This window comes from Meriones unguiculatus, chromosome 1, assembly GCF_030254825.1.
Source record: "Meriones unguiculatus strain TT.TT164.6M chromosome 1, Bangor_MerUng_6.1, whole genome shotgun sequence".
Taxonomy (NCBI): Eukaryota; Metazoa; Chordata; class Mammalia; order Rodentia; family Muridae; genus Meriones; species Meriones unguiculatus.
Window position 1 is genome coordinate 198,134,173 of NC_083349.1, and position 19,171 is coordinate 198,153,343.

Below are 19,171 nucleotides of genomic sequence, written 5' to 3' on the forward strand. Positions count from 1 at the left end.
AATATGTTTCCTAGGTTGAAAGGTTAGTGAATAGCTAGAAACAAGCAATTCAGTTATACTAGAGACAGGTGGTCTTCAACAACCTCATAAATCTACAGAACATGGTATTTAGAGATATTTTATTAATTTAAGGCATTTTTTACAATGAGAAGTGTTAGGTCCTGGAAGCAACCCCATACTACTTAAAAGAAGATGATTGGTATCAGAGAATCTTCAGGAGTCTGCTTCGAAAGTATGCTAGCCACAGGGCAAAACCTTCCCTTGCTGACAGTATGCTGCCCAAGCCGTGTGAAAGTAAGACACACACACACACACACACACACACACACACACACACACACAAAGGTCAACTGCTGAATTCTGCCAGAAAAAAAAAAAGACACATCCTTCATAATTCCTCTTTCATAGAAAAAAACATCTGTCAGCTCTTCTGGGCCAGTAGGCTAAAGAGATGGGTGCTCCAATGTGCAGAGGAATCTTGGGTGAGATTGCAGGCAGCCAGCAGTCTCCGTCATTTCTATGGTTTTGGAAGCTGTTTGTTCTGCACATCCTGTTTACTTAGGTATTATTTTTCTCAGGTCTCTGATGGCACTGTAAACTATATTAAAACTATGTTATAGTCTCACAATTAAGTTGTTGTTTAGTATTTTAAAAAATGTTTTAAGGTCTAAAAAGATGTTTCTAGGCAGACAAATGCAGGTTATGATAAAAAGTGATTTAGGTACAGAACTTTGGACTCACCGAGATAGGATAGATAGTAGAGTACTTTCTCCAAGGTTGCCAAATACAAATGGACTGGACACTGTGAATGTAACACTTACCAGGTAATATGTAGTTTATTGATATTAGAAAATGGGTCTTGGGGAGGGGCATGCATGAAGAAGGGGGAAGGAGGGTGGGATTGGGAGGGGAGGAGGGAGGGGTTTATGGGGGGATACAAACTGAATAAAGAGTAATTAATAGTAAAAAAAAAAAGAAAATGAGTCTTTTATTTAGACATAAAGGGGAAAAAGTTTGCAGGATTACACTGTGAACCCCGAGACTGTGTACTGGAAAAAAACCTGTTTTTAGTTGTGGTGTGGCTCAGCCCTAGGTTACACCTTTAATCCAAGAGCTATCTCTTTGTTGTAAATAAGATTAAATAAAGTTGACCATAAGTCAAGAGGTGGAACAAGCATCCAGTTGACAGACAGTGAACATAGGAAAAAAATTATAGAAAGTGAGGGAAAGTCCAGAGGATGGATAGAGAGATGCATGTGAAGTACTGTTAGGATTTTGGAACAAAACCTGCTTCTGGGTTGCCTATCAACTTATGATGTCATCATGTGTCACTGGCCAGGTGGCCACATTTGGAAGGCGTGGTTATCTTGCCCCTTAAAGGGACGATCTGACATGTGGTCGCTCTCTTGCTCTTGCTCTCTCTTGGTCCTCTCTTCTCTATCGGGGCACCCCCTCTCTCTTCCCCTCCTCTCTCTTTTCCCCCCTCTCTTTCTCTCCATCATGTCCTGCTCTCCCTCTCTTCATATCCACCTAATAAACCTCTTGCATAGAAAATCTGTTGACAGCCTCATCTTTTATTAATTGGTCCTAACCTAACACTAAGGAGGAACATTCAGTTTGAAGAAGTTTTTTTTTTTTATTCTTTTCTTTCATTAATTACACTTTATTCACTTTGTATTCCCCCATAAGTCTCTCCCTCCTCCCCTGCCAATCCCACCCTCCCTCCCCCTTCTTCTCACATCCCCAAGTCCACTGATAGGGGAGGTCCCCTTCTCCTTCCTTCTGATCTTAGTCTATCAGATTCCGTCAGGAGTGGCTGCATGTTTGAAGAGTTTTTACAGGCAGTGTGAAGAGGAGGCTTTTTTCTTCTGGGACATCACCTGCGCAGGAAGGTCAGCTGGGTGCTCTCTCTGCCTCTCTGAGCTACCAGGCTTTCACCCCAGCATCTGGCTCCTGAGTCTTTATCGGTGAAATCAAATGTTTGAGATTTTGTTTGAAAACAACACACCAGCTCACTATTGGTGGTGCCAACCCTGGGCTGGTAGTCCTGAGTTCTGTATGAAAGGAGGCTGAGCAAGCTTTGAGGAGCAAGACAGTAAGGAGCACCCATCTATGGCCTCTGCATCAGCTCCTGCCCCCAGGTTTTGACCTGTCTGAGTTACCGTCCTGACTTCCCTCAACAATGAACAGTGCTATGGACACGTAAGGAAATAAACCCCATCCTTCCCTTGTTGCTTTCAGTCACGGTGTTTCATCACAGCAATAGAAACACTCACTAAAACACAGTTACACCTCATGTGGCTTTTTGGCAACTCTATGCTCCATTTCATTTGGAATACTCTGAAGTCTGAAGCCTTGCATTGATAAGTTTTTTTTTTTTCTTTTAAACACAGGATTAACTCATTTAAATGAGTGGTTAATACTAAAAATTCTAAATCTTTAAACTAGTTTTTATTTTCAAGCTCTGAGCCAAATTTTGTTTTTGATACTAGGTTACAAATCACATCAAATCTTTTCAACATTTGGCCTTGACATGGTCGTCTAAACAAAAAAATAAATGGTGGGTGCTGGGAAGATGGCTCAGTGGCTAAGAGCTGCTGCTCAGAAGACTGGGCTCCGCTCCCAGCAATGCCATGGCAGTTCACAACCACCTAGAGCTTCAGTTCCAGATATTCAATGTCCTCTCTTGCCTCGGAAGGTGGTTTACATGCATGAAGTAAAAAAACAAATGAATGAATCCTCTTTTTCACTAATTAGTTTATTCAATTTATCGCCCTATTGCAACCCCCTCCTCTCTTCTCACTTTCACCATTACACAGCCCTTTCCCCTCCCCTTCTTTTACAAGAATGGGAGGACCCACTGTGGGTAACAACTTGCCCTGGCATATCATGTCATAGCAGGACTAGGTGCATTCTTTCTGTTGAGGCTAAACAAACAGTCCATCCAGGAGAAAAAGGATCCAAAAGCAGGCAACAGCATCAGAGACAACTTCTGCTCCAATTGTTAGGGGACACACATGAAGACCAAGCTGCTCATCTGCTACATATGTGTAGGGGCCCAAGTTGAGCCCGTGCATGCTCTTTGGTTGATGGTTCAGTGGCTGTGAGCCCCCACCCCCCTGGGCCCAGGTTAGTTTACTCTGTAGGTCTTCTTGTGGTGTCCTTATGAAGCTGAGAATTGTTCTCCCAAAGTCTGTAAAGGATTTTGTTGTTATTTTGATGGGAATAGCATTGAATCTGTAAATTTTTTTGGGGTAAAATGTCCATTTTTACTATTGTTGGTATAATGTTCTTTTGGAATGTATACACCTTATCTTTGTTTATTCAAATGCTGATTTCTCTCCCCCAAAATTTGGACATTGCATTGTGATACTTATTCTAAGCATCACCTGTCTCAAGTTTGTGTAAACATGTCACCATTTGTTTTCTAAATTCTCAATTAAAACAACCAGCCACAATATTAAGCAATGGAGAGGATAGGGTGGGACATCCTGGTTCAGATGGGAGGAGAGAAAGAAAGCAGGAGGAGAGGAAGAGTAGGAGGGACAGGGGAGGAGCAGGAGGAGAGAAAGGAGTAAGAGCGGAAGAAGAGCAGAAGCTGGGAGAGGAGAAGCTGCAGGAGAGGTCTTGGAATGACATGGAGAAATGAACTGGACCTAAGATATGACTAAAAGCAAATATAATGGTTGAATCTGAAAGGTAGGAAATATGTGGGCTTAGAGATTTAGAATGGAGTAACTGTTGCCCAGCACTGTGCTCTAGGTTAACTAAATAAATCCTAGTCTCTGTGTGGTGATTTGGTTATATGGCTGTTTAGGATTAACCACAGCTTTACTAAAAGAGATATCAATAGTAAATATTACCACTTAATACAACATACTTTGTTAATCCTACTGACCATGAGCACGGGAGATCTTTCCATCTTCTGATATCTCTTTCAATGTCTTTCTTCAAAGACTTGAAATTCTTTTCTTTCACTTACTTGGTTAAAGTTACACCAAGATATTTATATAATTTGTGGCTATTGTGAAGGGTTGTTTCCTTAATTTCTTTCTCAGCCTGTTTATCTTTTGTATAAAGGAGGGCTACTGATTTTTTTTTTTTTTTTTAGTTAATTTTGTATCCAGCCACTTTGTAAATAGTGTTTATCAGATGTAGGGGTTCTCTGGGAGAATTTTTGGTGTTACTTACATATATACTATCATATCATCAGTGAATAGCAATACTTTGACTTCTTGAGGTCCAATTTATTTTCCCTTGATCTCCTTTAGTTGTCTTATTACTCTAGTTAGAAGTTCAAGTGTGATATCCCATAGGCAACACAGTGTCGAAGAAGAAAAAAGAAAGAAGAAAACCCTGAACAGGGTCTCTGGAACAAATGGAGACAAAAAGAGCTCTGAGAAATTGGCCCTAAATGACCCTCACCCCATCTCCCCAGAGCTGAGGCCCAGCCAGGGCAGAGCAGCTGGCATGGGAGTTGGCTTGGTGTGTGGAACAGCTGGAGCAGAAACCCACCCCAAAGCAGAAAAGCAGGTTGTTGGGGCAATCTGAACCTTGCTCAGTGAAAAAAACTCCCTTGCCCTGGTTGGACAGCTGATGCGTGCCCTGTTTGGGACTACAGAGCTCAGATGGGTGCAGAGTGGTGGGAGGCCCTGTGGGCTCTAAAGGCTGCTTCCCATTCAGCCCAGGTCCAGCTTGGGGGTGAGGCCCCCAGAAACATGAGTGGAAGAGTGTGCAGGCCTCACCCAGCAAAAAGAACGGAGGCCACTCTGGACTTTATGGATGAAGATTTTCATACTTTGTGGACGAGTCATCCTCCTCAGGGCTGTGTAGAGGTTTGTCTTGAGTGCAGGGCCTCTCCAAGAATTACCTTGGCTGAAGTGGGATTGCTTTGCCCCTAACTGCTGTGTGGACAGGAAGCTGCTGGCTGGTGTGAAGTTGCCATGTGGAAAGTTTTCAAGGAAATGTTCCTCCTGTCAGAAGAGAGATGCGGTTGGGAAATATTCTGTGACAGGAAGTCCTAGACAGAAAATTGTTCTCCAGTCTCCAGGAGTAGCAATTGGTGGTAAGGAACTGTGAAGAAGCTGTCTATACACAGGGTTCATTTTGAAGGGATGCCCTGGCCTTTGGTTGTGTCTCACAAATTGTTATTTGCCCTAATAAATATTTTTTAAAGAAAAAAAGAGAGAAATTCAGGTGCTGTGTTGAATAGATATGGAGAGAGTGGGCAGCCCTGTATTGTCCCTGATTTTAGAGGAATTGTTTTAAGTTTCTCTCCCTCAACTTGATAATTAGGTATTGGCTTGCTGTGTATTGCCTTTCTTGTGTTTAGGTATGCACCTCGTATTCCTGATCTCTCCAGGACTTTTTGTGTCCCCAGAATTTTACTTATTTTTTAATTTTATTATAATTTATTCACATTGTGTCCCAGCTGTAGCCCATCTCTCCTCCCCTCCCAATCCTGACCTCCCTCTTCTCTTCCCCTGCCCCTTCCCCATTCCACTGACAGGAAAGGTCCTCCTCCCCTTTCATTTGACCCTAGCCTAGCCTATCAGATCTCATCAGGACTGTCTGCATTGTCTTCCTCTGTGACCTGTTAAGACTGCCCCCCACCCCAATCAGGGAGAGGTGATCAAAGAACCAGCCACTGAGTTCATGTCAGAGACAGCCCCTGTACCCCTTACTAGGGAACCACGTGGAGACTGAGCGGCCATAACTGCTGGAGCCCACCAGCAGAGCAGAACCGTTCCTGATTGGGGAATGAGGATTGAAAGAAAATTAAAACAAAACAAAACAAATGCTACACATGGGATCTGTTAGAGAGGGTTGCCAGTAGAAACTCTCCCATTGGTTTATTTTACAGTTCTTTTTTATAGTCAGAGCAAAACACCTCAATATAATGAAGGGGTTCCTGGAGGAGTCAACCTACCTTGACCACCTGTCTGTGTGATCCTCACACAGGAAAAAGGAAGTACACTTGGCAAAACATCCTGGCTATCCTTGTCTCCAGGTGAAGGCCAGGGTGAAAACATGTTTTCCGCTGAGAACTCAATAACAAAACAGCCTGACAAACAAGAAGCTCTCCACAGGCTACATCTGTGCAGGGGTTCTAGGTTATCTCCATGCATGGTCCTTAGTTGGAGTATCAGTTTTAGAAAAGACCCCAGTCCCATAGTTTTTGGTTCTGTTGCTCTCCTTGTAGAGCACCTGTCCCCTCCAGGTCTTTCATCTCCCCCTTCTTTCATGAGATTCCCTGTATTCTTCCCAGAGTTCATCAATGTTCTTTGAGTTTTAGGGACTGGAGCTGCATTGTTGACACATCCATTGGCACTGGGTTTCACTATTCCATATTTTGGTTGGTTGCTGTTTTCTGTAATGGTCTCTGTCTAATGCAAAGGGAAGTTTCCTTGATGTAGAATGTGGACTACACTTTGGGAGGCCTCAGCATTACAGAAAGACCTAGAAAAAACTAAGGAATGTCAAGAGCAAGAGAAATGGTCTTCTCTGGGGAAAAGCACACCAATTGATCACAATTGGTAATTCAGTACAAATGGTCATTCCTGAATACATACATAAAATTAACGCCATAGGGGCTGGAGAGATGGCTCAGTGGTTAAGAGCACTTTCTGCTCTTTCAAAGGACCCAGGTTCAATTCCCAGCAACCACACGGCAGCTCACAATGGTAATGCCAATTCCAGGGGATCTGACACCTTCACACTAATGTACATAAAATTAAAAAAAAAGAAATAAATTTAAAAAATTAACATCAGGTAGTATTCATGCATTAAGGATCCTGGCCTAACACATAAATAAAAAGGATTAATTTAAAAAGGAGTTCGGCAAGATGGCAGTGCCGGGAAGACACTGTGTCTGAGGAGCAGGACAGAAGTGTTGGCACAGCAACCAGGAACTCTGGGACCTAAAACACCAGGGTTTGTGATTGCCAGGTGAGAGGAAAACCTACAGTGTGGAAATCAATCCCCGCTGCCCCAGATCGGAGCACAAAACCTCCTGCAGTACCCCCAGCAGCCATCTAGGACTGGGACACACAGCCTCTGGACCAAAGTGAGGCGCCCAGTCTCTAGACCAGAACGGAGACCTCAGCTGCCATCTCAAACCTGGGTGCACAGTCTCTGGCCCAGAGACTTGCTGTGCACTTGACTCACCTTCCCAGACAGAACTGTGTGCCCCAGGGTTCCAGACTGAGTTTCCCTGTTGGAAGAAAACCCCACATCTAGGGAATCAGCAGGTTCTTCAAGAGGACTATACCTGGAAAACAGTGTAACAACAGCAACAGCTCACTAAATTCAGAAGGAGAAACCCAGCAGCAAAGGAGAGTCCCCCTGACTAACAAAGATCATGAGAAATGGGACCATCCCAAATTAAAACAAACAAACAAACAAACAAAAAAAAAACAACTGGACCTTGAATAAGGGCCAGCTAAGAAAGAAGAACAAGTCAGGCAATTTAGGGGAGGACTGTCCTTGGAGCTGTGAGCTCCCCGCTATAGCTGCCAACCGCATAACTGCTATCTTTTCTGCTGACTAATCAATGTAAAGGCCTGACTTTTTAGGAATAAAAACTCTGTGCTTTGTATGCTTGGGGTCGTCTCCTGCTTTGAAGGGACGACCCCCATCGCGATCGAAATAAACTGCCTCTTGCTTTTGCATCAAACCACTGTCTGTGAGTCTCTTTGGGGGAGGGACTGGTACGGACCCTACACCGGGCGTGCAGGTTTTACAATCACAGCTACTACTCAGGTCTATATGCCTGAGATGAGCAGTGGCAATTCCTGAGAAACACTGGCCATACAGTGACCAAACCCAAAAAACAGAGGAGGCCTCCTTCAGGAAAAATCATCTTCCTGCCAAGGGGATTCTCCCTACCCCAGGATTCCAGGAAGCACCAGAAACTAACAGCCAATACCTAAAACAGCCCAGTGTGTAGAGGTCAGCATAAAAGCTCAACCAACAAAAGACAGAGCAATATGGCATCTCCAGAACCCAGCCATCCAGGGGCAAGCAGCCATGGACACCCCAGCATAATTGAAATTCAAGAAGATGACCTTACCTCTATGCTGATAAAGAGGATAATAGAGGAAACAAATAAAATATGTAAAGAATTAAAGGAAGATAAAATCAAACAGAATATGGCCATCTGTAAAGAAATGGAGGAAATTAAGGACAAGCAGATTATGGCCATCCATGAAGAAATATGGGAAGATGAAGCCAAACAGTTTGTGGCCTTCAGAGAAGAAATAATTAAATCAGTGAAGGAAATAAAAGAAACAGAGGGATGTTCAAACAAACGGTTGAAGGAACTAAAAGAAAAACAGGAAATTCAATCAGACAGGTGAAGGAAATAAAACAATTCAACATATGAAGATAGAATTGGAAAAAATTAAAGAAAACACAAATGAAGGAAATCATGGAGAGGAAGAATTTAAGGAAGAAAACAGGAACTACAGAGGTAAGTATAACCAATAGACTACAAGAGATGGAAGAAAGAATCTCAGGTGTAGAAGATACAATGGAAGAAATCGATGTATCTGTCAAAGAAAATGTTAAAACCAAAAAAAATTCCTGACACAGATCATCCAAGAAATCCAAGACAATATGGAAAGACAAAACCTAAGAATAATAGGAATAGAGGAAAAAGAAGATTTCCTGCACCAAGGCCCAGAAAATATTTTCAACAATATCGTAGAAGAAAATTTCCCCAACTTAAAGGAGAGGCCTATAAGAATACAAGAAGCCTACAGAACACCTAATAAATTAGACCAGAAAATAAAATCCTCCTACCACATAATAAGTAAGTATACAGAATAAAGAAAAAATACTAAAAGCTGTGAGAGAAAAAGGCCAAATAAAACATAATGGCAAAAATATAATGGCATATCAGAATCACATCTGACTTCTCAACAGAGACTATGAAAGCAAGAAGGGCCTGGACAGATATCATGCAGACCCCAAGAGAACACAGATGTCAACTCAGGCTAATATATCCAGAAAAACTCTCAGTCATCATAGATGGAGAAAACAAGATATTCAATGACAAAAACAAATTCAAACAATACCTACCCACAAATCCAGTATTACAGAAGATACTAGAAGGAAAAATAGAACCCAGGAAAACACAAGAAATAATTAACCTCACTACAGCAAAATCAAAAGTAGCCAAGCACACAAACACAGTACCATAACCAACAGCAAAATCAAAGCATCTAACGGCCACTGGTCATTAATCTCCCTTAACATCAATGGACTCAACTCTTCAATAAAAAGACAGAGACTAACAGAATGGATACATAAGCAAGACCGAACAATCTGTTGCATACAAGAAACACACCTAAGTCACAAAGATAGACAGTACCTGAGAGTAAAGGGCTGGAAGACGGTTTTCCAAGCAAATGAACCCAAGAAGCAAGCAGGAGTAGCCATTCTAATATCTAATAAAATAGACTTTCAACCAAAATTAATCAAAAGAGATGGGGAATGTCATTTCATACTCATTAAACGAAAACTCCATCAAGAAGACACCACAATTCTAAACATCTATGTCCCAAATACAAGAGCACCCACATTTGTAAAAGAAACATTAATAAAACTGAAACCAGGCATAGATTCCCCACACATTAATAGTGGGAGACTTCAACACTGCACTCTTAACAAAGGACAGGTCAACAAGCCAGAAATTAAACAAAGAAGCAATGTCTCTAACAGAGGTCATGAATCAAATGGACCTAACAGACATCTACAGAATCTTTCACCCAAACACAAAAGAATTTACCTTCTTCTCAGCACCTCATGGAACCTTCTCCAAAATAGACCATATAGTCAGTCACAAAACAAGTCTCAACAGATACAGAAAGATTGAAATAATCTCATGTATCCTATCTGACCACCATGGCCTAAAGCTGGATCTCAATGACAACAGAAATAAGAAAAAGCCTACACTCACATGGAAACTGAACAAGTTGCTACTCAATGACAGCTGGGTCAGGGAAGAAATAAAGAAAGAAATTAAAGTATTCCTAGAATTCAATGAAAATGAAGGTACAACATGCCCAAACTTATAGGACACAATGAAAGCAGTGCTAAGAGGAAAGTTCATAGCACTAAGTGCCTTCAAGAAGAAATTCAAAACATCTCTTGCAAGCAACTTAACAGCTCACCTAAAAGCTCTAGGAAAAAAAGAAGCAGACATAGCAAAGAGGAGTAGACAGCTGGAAATAATCAAATTCAGGGCTGAAATCAATAAATTAGAAACAAATAAAACAATTCAAAGAATCAATGAAACCAAGATCTGGTTCTTTGAGAGAACCAACAAGATCGACAAACCCTTATCCAAACTAACTAAAAGGCACAATCCTGAGATTCTTGAACACCTTAGACAATAGAATAAAGTGTTAAAAAGCACGTTGAATCCAACCAAACACCCAGAACTATCTTATGTCAAGCAGAAGAGTATGTTGACCTACATAAAACAAAATTTGCATGTTATGAAGATCTAAAAGATTATTTGTTGCATGCATCTTGGGGCTTTGTCTGCATGTCTGTGTCCTATCTGCATGCATTGGAATCGAATCCTGGCACTCTGGTGGAGCAGCCAATTTTCTTTAACTGTTGAGCTATCCCTCCAGCCCCAAGGGAGTTTTATCAGTCAGTGTTTTTTTTTTTTTTTCTTTAACCTCGGTGTGAATGTTTTCATGTTTATAACAACATTTGTTTCTGTCACATAAATCCTAATGTGTGCTTTGTGTGTTTTGTCTGACATAGGTTTTTTGTCAGCTTAGTGATTACTAAGTACTTAGACTTACTTACACTCTTTGCCTCTCATTCCATTCTACCCACTAACCAGCAATGTTCTAAGCCATTTCCTTTCCTTTCATTTATTTTGCTGACAGTGTGGAGTTGAGCTGCCAACATGTAGAACACAAAGGCAAGGGTGACACTACAGATCCCACAGTGTTGAGCACATCTTCAATCACATGTGTTTTCTGTGACATATTGTGAGCAAAGCAATCAGGCTTAATCTGATGAAAAAAATCCACTTTAACAAAGACATATATTTTGTTATTGCAACATCTGAATACTTCTGTATTCCTGCTACAGATGCAGGGTTCTCAGGTCCGCAGCTGCTTAGAAAATAACAATGACATGAAATTTGTCCTTGAATTTCATAACCTTGTTATGCCACCCATGTTTAGTGGATTTTGTGAAGTTTTACTGTAAGTATGACTTTAGACTCATTCCCCAATTGATCCACTTATTTCTGTCACCTGAAATACAAATCTTTCTTCTTTGGTGGATGCCTATTATACTTTTCCCAGTATTCCAGTCTGAATTCTCTTTATGCACCATAAATCTCTGCCTTTTTCAGTCAAGGTATTTTAGTGTGAGGGAGAAACATTCAAATTACTTAAAGATTTGACCACGCTGAGATATTGTACTTTCATAATTTCAATTTTTCCTCATATCAGCTTATCAATTTCATGACTTGTCATTGTCTGCCACCATTTTATTCTATATAGTTAAACAGCACCCACCAACTTCTAAACTTTGAAAACACGTCATCTCATCTCCACTGTGCATTGTGGCTTCTTTTGACTCACATTTATTTCTTTGGCATCACTCACATCTTTCCAAGTTTTACCTGAGACTCATAGACTGCCTCTTCACTATTCACCAGAAATTTGTTTTTCACTCATCTTTTCTTTTTTCTCTGCAACTACCCTTTGATGCTCTAACTTTTCATTCTTTTCTCACCCAGTACGGTCTTGAAGATTCCCTCTACTAGCCATGTCATTAGTATTTTTTCCTGCAAAAAAACAAGAAATCCGGGTAAAGTACCAGATTGCCATCTGAACATAAATGGAACACACTCATCCTATGATTATCACAGGAAGATGCTATCAATGGACTTGGTCATGGTGTATGATATCTTTTTTGTGTTCTTGGATTCGTTTTGCAAGTATTTTGTTGTATTTTTGCATCAATGTTCATAAGAGAGATATGCCTGAAGTTCTCTTTTATGTTGGGTCTTTGTGTGGTAGATTCATTAATATGGGTGACCAGATCCAGAAAGACAAATGCATGTTCCCTCTCATCTTTGTCTTTTAGTTCCAAATGCTCAGATCAAATGGGGGCCATCTCAGAAAACAACTAGATACAATGCAAAGATCAACAGACTGTGGGGAGCCTGGCTCCTATGGCTACATCCATATCACAGCTCCTGTGTTATGGCTCAGGGAACATTTCAGGAGAGGCAGAGAAAAGATTATCAGACCCAGTTACACCAGTAAGTCTGCTGTAAAAGAATCCACCCTAGAAATGGCTATACAATAAGAGTGGAACAATTTCAATATCAATGGAGACATTAACATGGAAGTGCAAAAGTCTCATGGGGTACCACTCCTAGACAAAGAATTACATGCAACTAATGACTGCTGGAAGAAGGATAATCAGGAACTCCCTTATTGGTTATCTAATGCAGAGTTGTCGTACCTAAAACATTATACACACAAAGAACAGAAACATATTCAGCAGATTGTATTTGCTTATATTGTGGCATATACACATATATGGACTCAATATATGTGTAAATAACAGTAATGCTAAGAGAAAAGTGGGATATCAACTTGAGAGTTTTGAGAACATGAGAATGAGGGTTTTGAGGGAGCATAGATGGAAGGGTCTGGAGGAAGAAAAATTAGGTGGGAAAGTGATATAATTTTATTGATGGCACATGCCTTAAACCTAACACTAGAAAGGCAGAGGTAGGTGAATCTCTGTGAGTATGAGACCCTCTGTGTACAAAGAGACTTTCAGGAGACACAGGACTCCACAGAGAAACCCTGCCTCAAAAATCTAAATAAATAAATGAATTAATAGATAAATAAATGGATAAATAAATAGTAAAATTAAATGCTTATGTTGATGATAACCTTGTGGTTTATCTTTGACATCCCTGGTTGAATCACACAGCAGATTCCCTGATCCTCTGATTCTTGTAATCTTTCTGTCACCCCGTTTGTCAATGTTCCTTGAGTTTTAGGGGCTGGAGCTGCATTGTTGACATATCCATTGGGACTGGGTTTCACTACTCCATATTGTGGTTGGTTGCTGATTTCTGTAATAATCTCTGTCTGTTGCGAAGAGAAGTTTTCTTGACAGAGAGTGAAGACTACACTTTAGTTGGCCTCCACATTACACAAAGATCTACAGGAAACTAAGGAATGTTGAGAGCAGGAGAAATGGTCTTCCCCAGGGAAGAGCACACCAATCGATCACAGTTAGTAATTCAATACCACTGCTCATCCCTGAATACATACATACAATTAACATCATAAAGACTGAGCAGGTAGTATTCATGTATTTAGGATCCTGTCCCAAAAATAAATAATAAGAATTAATTTAAACAGATGCCATGAATTTGAAAGAGGGCAAAAATAGGTATACCCAGAAAGGTCTGGAAGGAGGAAAAGGAAGGGTAAGTGCTGTAATTATATCAAAATTTAAAAATAAAAGAAACACTTCAAAACATACTAAAATAGAAAAAATTATGCATGACTCAAGTCAGCTGTAGTACAAGGACAGCCACTGGAAAACTGCCAGTTACACCACCAAAGAGTCCCACCCACATCAGTATTTGAGGTAGTGGATAATCAAGTTGGGAAAATTTATTTGTTCAGTGGTTGAAAGGTCTTCGTTATACCCCAAACAAGGACCATGCATGGAGCTAGTCTAGAATCCCTGCACAGATGTAGCCTATGGCAGCTCAGTGTCCAAGAGGCTTTCCTAGTAATGGGAACAGGACTGTCTCTGACATGAACTCAATGGCTAGCTCTTTGATCACCTCCCCATGATGTGGGAGCAGCCTTACCAGGTCACAGAGGAAGACAATGCATCCAGTCCTGATGAGACCTGATAGATTAGGGTCAGATGGAAAGGGAGGAGGACTTCCCCTATCAGTGGACTGGAGCAGGGGCATAGGAGAAGAAGAGGAATGATGGGTAGGAATGGAAGGAAATGAAGGAGGGGCTACAGCTGGGATACAAAGTGAATAAATTGTAATTAATAAAAAATAAATAAATTTTATAAAACAGGAAAAAACCTAAACTAACTTTGTTATGATTAAAGTCATTTGTAATAATCAGCACAAAGGTTCTTAATACAGATAAATATGGAATGCAATTTTTTAATTAAATTTTTATTTTTTACATTAATTACATTTTATCCCAGCTGTAACCCCACCCTCATTCAGTCTCAATCCCATCTTTCCTCCTTCATCTCCTCCCATGCCACTCTCCAAGTTTTCTGTGCACTAGTGTGTGTATCTGTAGTAAAAAAAAAATACTTTTGTTCTACTTCTGTTAAAAGAAGTAGTTTAATGTTAAAAGAACAGTGTTTGATTTTTATTATTATTAAATAATTACTTGAAATCTTTAAACACAGTACAATGAAAGTGCTTAGATCTTTCAAAGAAATAAAAAACAAAACAATGTTCCTTAAAACAAAACAATCCATAAAAACATAAAAAGCTCCAAAAGGTGTTGAAGTTTGGTGAATAGAAGTATTTTAACAGCAAAAAAATCAAGAAATAAGATAAGATTTAAAGTGCTTAAAAATTCATTTTGTCTACTGTGTCATAATTTGAGTGGATAATAAATGTTTAAATTATCAAAATTATGTACATGACATTGTATTCAAGAAAAATGCCAACTACCTGATATTTAGTACAGATTATCTGAATTATGACAAAGACCCTATCAGCTATTCAAGGTACAGATTCAAATTCTTTATCCCTTGGAAATACTTCTGTCAATCAGTATATTATATAATCTCCTAAGGATGAGGATATGTGGATTTCAATTCAGCAACGAGGTGTACTTTGAAAACAGGTCATTCTCAATACAGAAAAGGAATAAGTGAATTGCAAAATAATTTTGTTATTCCTCATTATTAAAAAAGGGCAGACGGTTGAGTAGCATGTTGGTAAAATTGCATTAATTCTCTCCAACCTTAGAATTTTTGTTAGTGCATAAAAGCCATAAAGGATGATGGAGTTGTTCAACCAATAAATGAACACAAAGCAGCTCACCAGGAACAGGATGTGGTGAGTGGCTTTGCTTTCAGGAGATGGCTGGGAGGAGAGGCTTAGGCTGTGGAGGTGCTGGTCTCTCTTGTGGTGTCTGTAGAGGAAAGTTACCTTGTAGAGGCTGGTCCAAGTCATGATGGCCACAAAGAAGAGATCGTGAATGAATATGACACTCATAAATATCCATGAGTTGGGGTCTCCAATGTTCTTGTTTTGACAGTAAGCATGCAAATACCCATTGCCAACATGAGAAGAATTGGCTTTGGCTATTAGCAAATCAATCATATTTGCATAGATGAGCAGGTTAATGAGCCAGGAGCAAAGTACTGAGAAAAAAAAGCCCATGTAGAGAGTTTAGGCTTAAGCAATGCCCACTTAGAATTACTAGGAATAATGGTGATAACTTGACATGTGCTTACAACACAGGTGGTGCAGATGGACAGACCCTGTAAGAATCTGGCTACAAACAAAACTGCCTTACAACCAATATCATCCAGAAAATTGGGTACTCCAAAGGATGCCATGATGTCTGGTATTAATGTAAATATGATCAACGGCATATTAACTATTGTCAGGTGCATGAAAATTGAATCTATCAACTTCACAAGATGAGGCTTAAAGAAGTAACCATATAAATATAAAATGAACAGTGGTGAGTTTCCTATGACACCAATACATAACTGTGATATGAGAAAGATCCCCAAGATGGTGTCACTTGAAAGCATGATGGATGTTATTGCCTATCAGACTTGTTAGGTTTAGAGTGAAAAATAAATGGACTGTATTATAAAGCTATTTTTAAAATGGCATTAGTGGGAAAAATATATTGAATGACAGCTCATGAGCACAGAGAGGTGATGGAATATCCAACTCCTTCCTTTTTTTTCTCTCCTTCCTTCTTTTCCTCCTTCCTTCCTTCCTTCCTTCCTTCCTTCCTTCCCTCCTTCCTTCTTTTCCTTCCTCTTTGGTTTTTTTTGTTCTTTCTTCGTTTATTTCCTTTTTGTATTTTTGAGACATGGGGTAAGATGATCAATCCCCGTTTAGAAAGACAGATGGGATGTGCATTGAACGTATGACAGGAGTCTACTGAGCGCATCTGAAAGACTCTAACTAACAGTGTTTTCAAAGCAAAGACTCATGACCAAACCTTTGGCAGAGTACAGGGAATCATAAGAAAGAAGGGGAGTTAGTCTGATGGGGAAAGGATAGGAGCTCCACAAGGACCAAATATATCTGGGCACAGGGTCTTCTCTGAGACTGACATTCAACCAAGGACCATGTATGGATATAACCTAGAACCTCTGCTCAGATGTAGCCTGTGGTAGCTCAGTAACCAATTGGTTTCCCAAAGTGAGGGGAACAGGGACTATTTCTAACAGGAACTCAATGACTGGCTCTTTGGCCTCCCTACCCCCCAAGGGAGGAGCAGTCCTGTTAGGCCACAGAGGAGGGCTTTGTACCCAGTCCTGAAGATACCTGATAAAACAGGATCAGATGAATGGGGAGGAGGTCCCCCCTTATCAGTGGACTAGAAAAGGGGCACTGTGGAGATGAGGGAGGGAGGGAGGGGCTGGGAGGGAATGAGGGATCGGGACACGGCTGGGATACAGAGTTAATGAAATGTAACTGATAAGAAAAAAATAAAATAAAAAAAAGAAATACAAACCTTTATACTTTGGTGGACATCTATTATATTTTTCCTAGTATTCCAGTCTGAATTCTCTTTATGCACCATAAATCTCAGCCTTGATAGTCAAGATAATTTAGTGTGAGGGAACAAATTTCAAATTACTTAAAGAATTTTACCATACTAAAATATTGTTCTTCCATAATCCCAGTTATTCCTCATATCAGCTTTTCAATTACTGTCTCATGACACTCCATTGTTTGCTATCCTTTTATTCTATATAGTTAAACAGCACCCACCAACTTCTAAACTTTGAAAAGACATCATCTCATCTCTGCTGAATCTCATCTTTAGATTCACATTTATTTCTTTGGCCTCACTCACATCTTTCCAAGTTTTACCCCAAATTAAAGCCTTCCTCTTCACTATTCACCAGAAAATTGTTTTCACTCATCTTTTCTTCTTGCGCGGTATCTACCCTTCAATGCTCCAACTTTTCATTTTTCTCTCACCCAGCACAGTCCTGAAAATTCCCTCCACTACCCATGTCATTAGTATTTTTTCCTGCAAAAAAACAAGAAATCTAGGTAAAGTACCAGACTGCCATCTGAACATAAATGGGACAGACTCACACTATGATTAGCACAGGAAGATGCTATCAATGGACAGTGGAATCACAAAAAATTAGCAGCACTATTTTTGACATTCAAGGAAATAAAGTTTGAATACTGATGAACAGACATATTAAAAAAATGAAAGAAAAGAGGAACTGACTATGCAGATGTAAAATGTGTAATAAATTTCAAATAAACATTATAATCTTAATTGTATTCATGTGTGAAATTCTCAAGAATAAAGAAAAATTACAATAACAACTTAAACCATAACAAAGACACATATGATTTCCAAAAACAGAACAATGAGCTATCCATTTGTATAAAATGCATGTAAGACATTAAAAATAACAATCACAGTTTAAATTCAGTCGTATTCACAGTCTACAAAATACAGTTGACACATATGATTTGAAACAGGGTATTTGAACTTTACTGAAAGAAAATTGGAATTGTTCCTTTTTTTTCTCTGAATGAAACTATCAGCATGTTGACATATACAAGGAAAAATTAAAATCTCCACATTCTAGCTAAGAGGTAAAAGATTCACCGTTTTACACCAATGCAAACACATCAAGTACAATCAAGAGGACAAAGATCCCTTGTGCTAGTGATGATCAACACACAGCTGGAATGAAAAAATGAACATCAGAAAAATGAGTCTTTACAGCATTGCACACACTATATGAGAATCACCTCAATCATGTTGTAGAAAGAATTGTGAAATTTCATAGATGAACATTGTTCTCAAGAGACTGAATCACTAACTAGAAAAGATGCAAAATTACAGCAAAGGAAAATGGGGGCTTGAGATGGCTCAGTGAAAAGAGCACTGGCTGGTGTTCCAGGGAACCTGGGTTGATTCTGATCACCACATGGAGGCTCATAGCTGTCTGTAACACCAGTTCTAGGAGATCTGACACCTTCTGCTGGTTTCCTGGAGCACTGTACTCATGTGGTTCACAGACATTTATGTAGGCAAACCACTGTAGACATAAAATACATGGATAAAAATGAAAATGTATTCATGGAGGCCAAGAGAACTATTGTACAGAAAAGTAAGAAAGGAGTTATACTATATTGACAGAAAACAGGAAAGAAAAATAAATCTGAAAAACAATCCCAATGTGTAAGGTAGAGTAGTGGAAGACAGTGTAAGTGGCATGATAGACAGACCAGGGGAGAAGAGAGAAACATTGAAAAGGTTGCCATACCTCCCTCTCACTTGAGTGTTGAGCTCTGTGAACCCTTCTTCAGGCAGTGTGAATCCCACAGAAACGAAGCATCACAGGCACAAAGTGTCTTGGAATGGCTGCCTAGCAGGAGCCGTCACTAAATAAGGGACAGGGTAAGAGGACTCTTCCTCCCAATGGTGTGCACAAGCTTGTCATTCATGGCATAAATGACTTTGTTTACTCTGCATCATTTTGATGCACTCCAAGGAAAACTTCACTCTCCCAGATACAATGTGGATCTCATGATGATTAAGCCAACTAAATAAGAGTACAGTCTCTGTGTGACAATGTGCACTTTCCCAATTTGAACTACATCAGAAAGAAAACTTTACAGTCTGGGTAATCACTACAAGTTTACATGAAGATGTAGAAGTTATCACAGCCATTATCATCTGATGCCAGAAATTTCTATTTTTCCCTACTGACTTCTCCAGTGATCCATTGTCATTCAAAACTGTATTGTTCAGTCTTCAAATCTACATGCAATTTCTCTTGCTACTAATTTCTAGTTTCATTTTACTTTTATCTGATAAGGTACAAGTAATCACACTGGTTCTTTCATATTTCTTTAAAATTATTGTTATTATTCTTATAT

The 19,171-nt window shown here is 39.7% G+C and overlaps 1 pseudogene; it reads right to left on the reverse strand.

Moving 5' to 3' along the window:
• Positions 1-14,875: 14,875 nt before the first annotated feature.
• Positions 14,876-15,825, reverse strand: LOC110566060 (vomeronasal type-1 receptor 4-like; annotated as a pseudogene).
• Between the last annotated feature and the right edge of the window lie 3,346 nt (positions 15,826-19,171).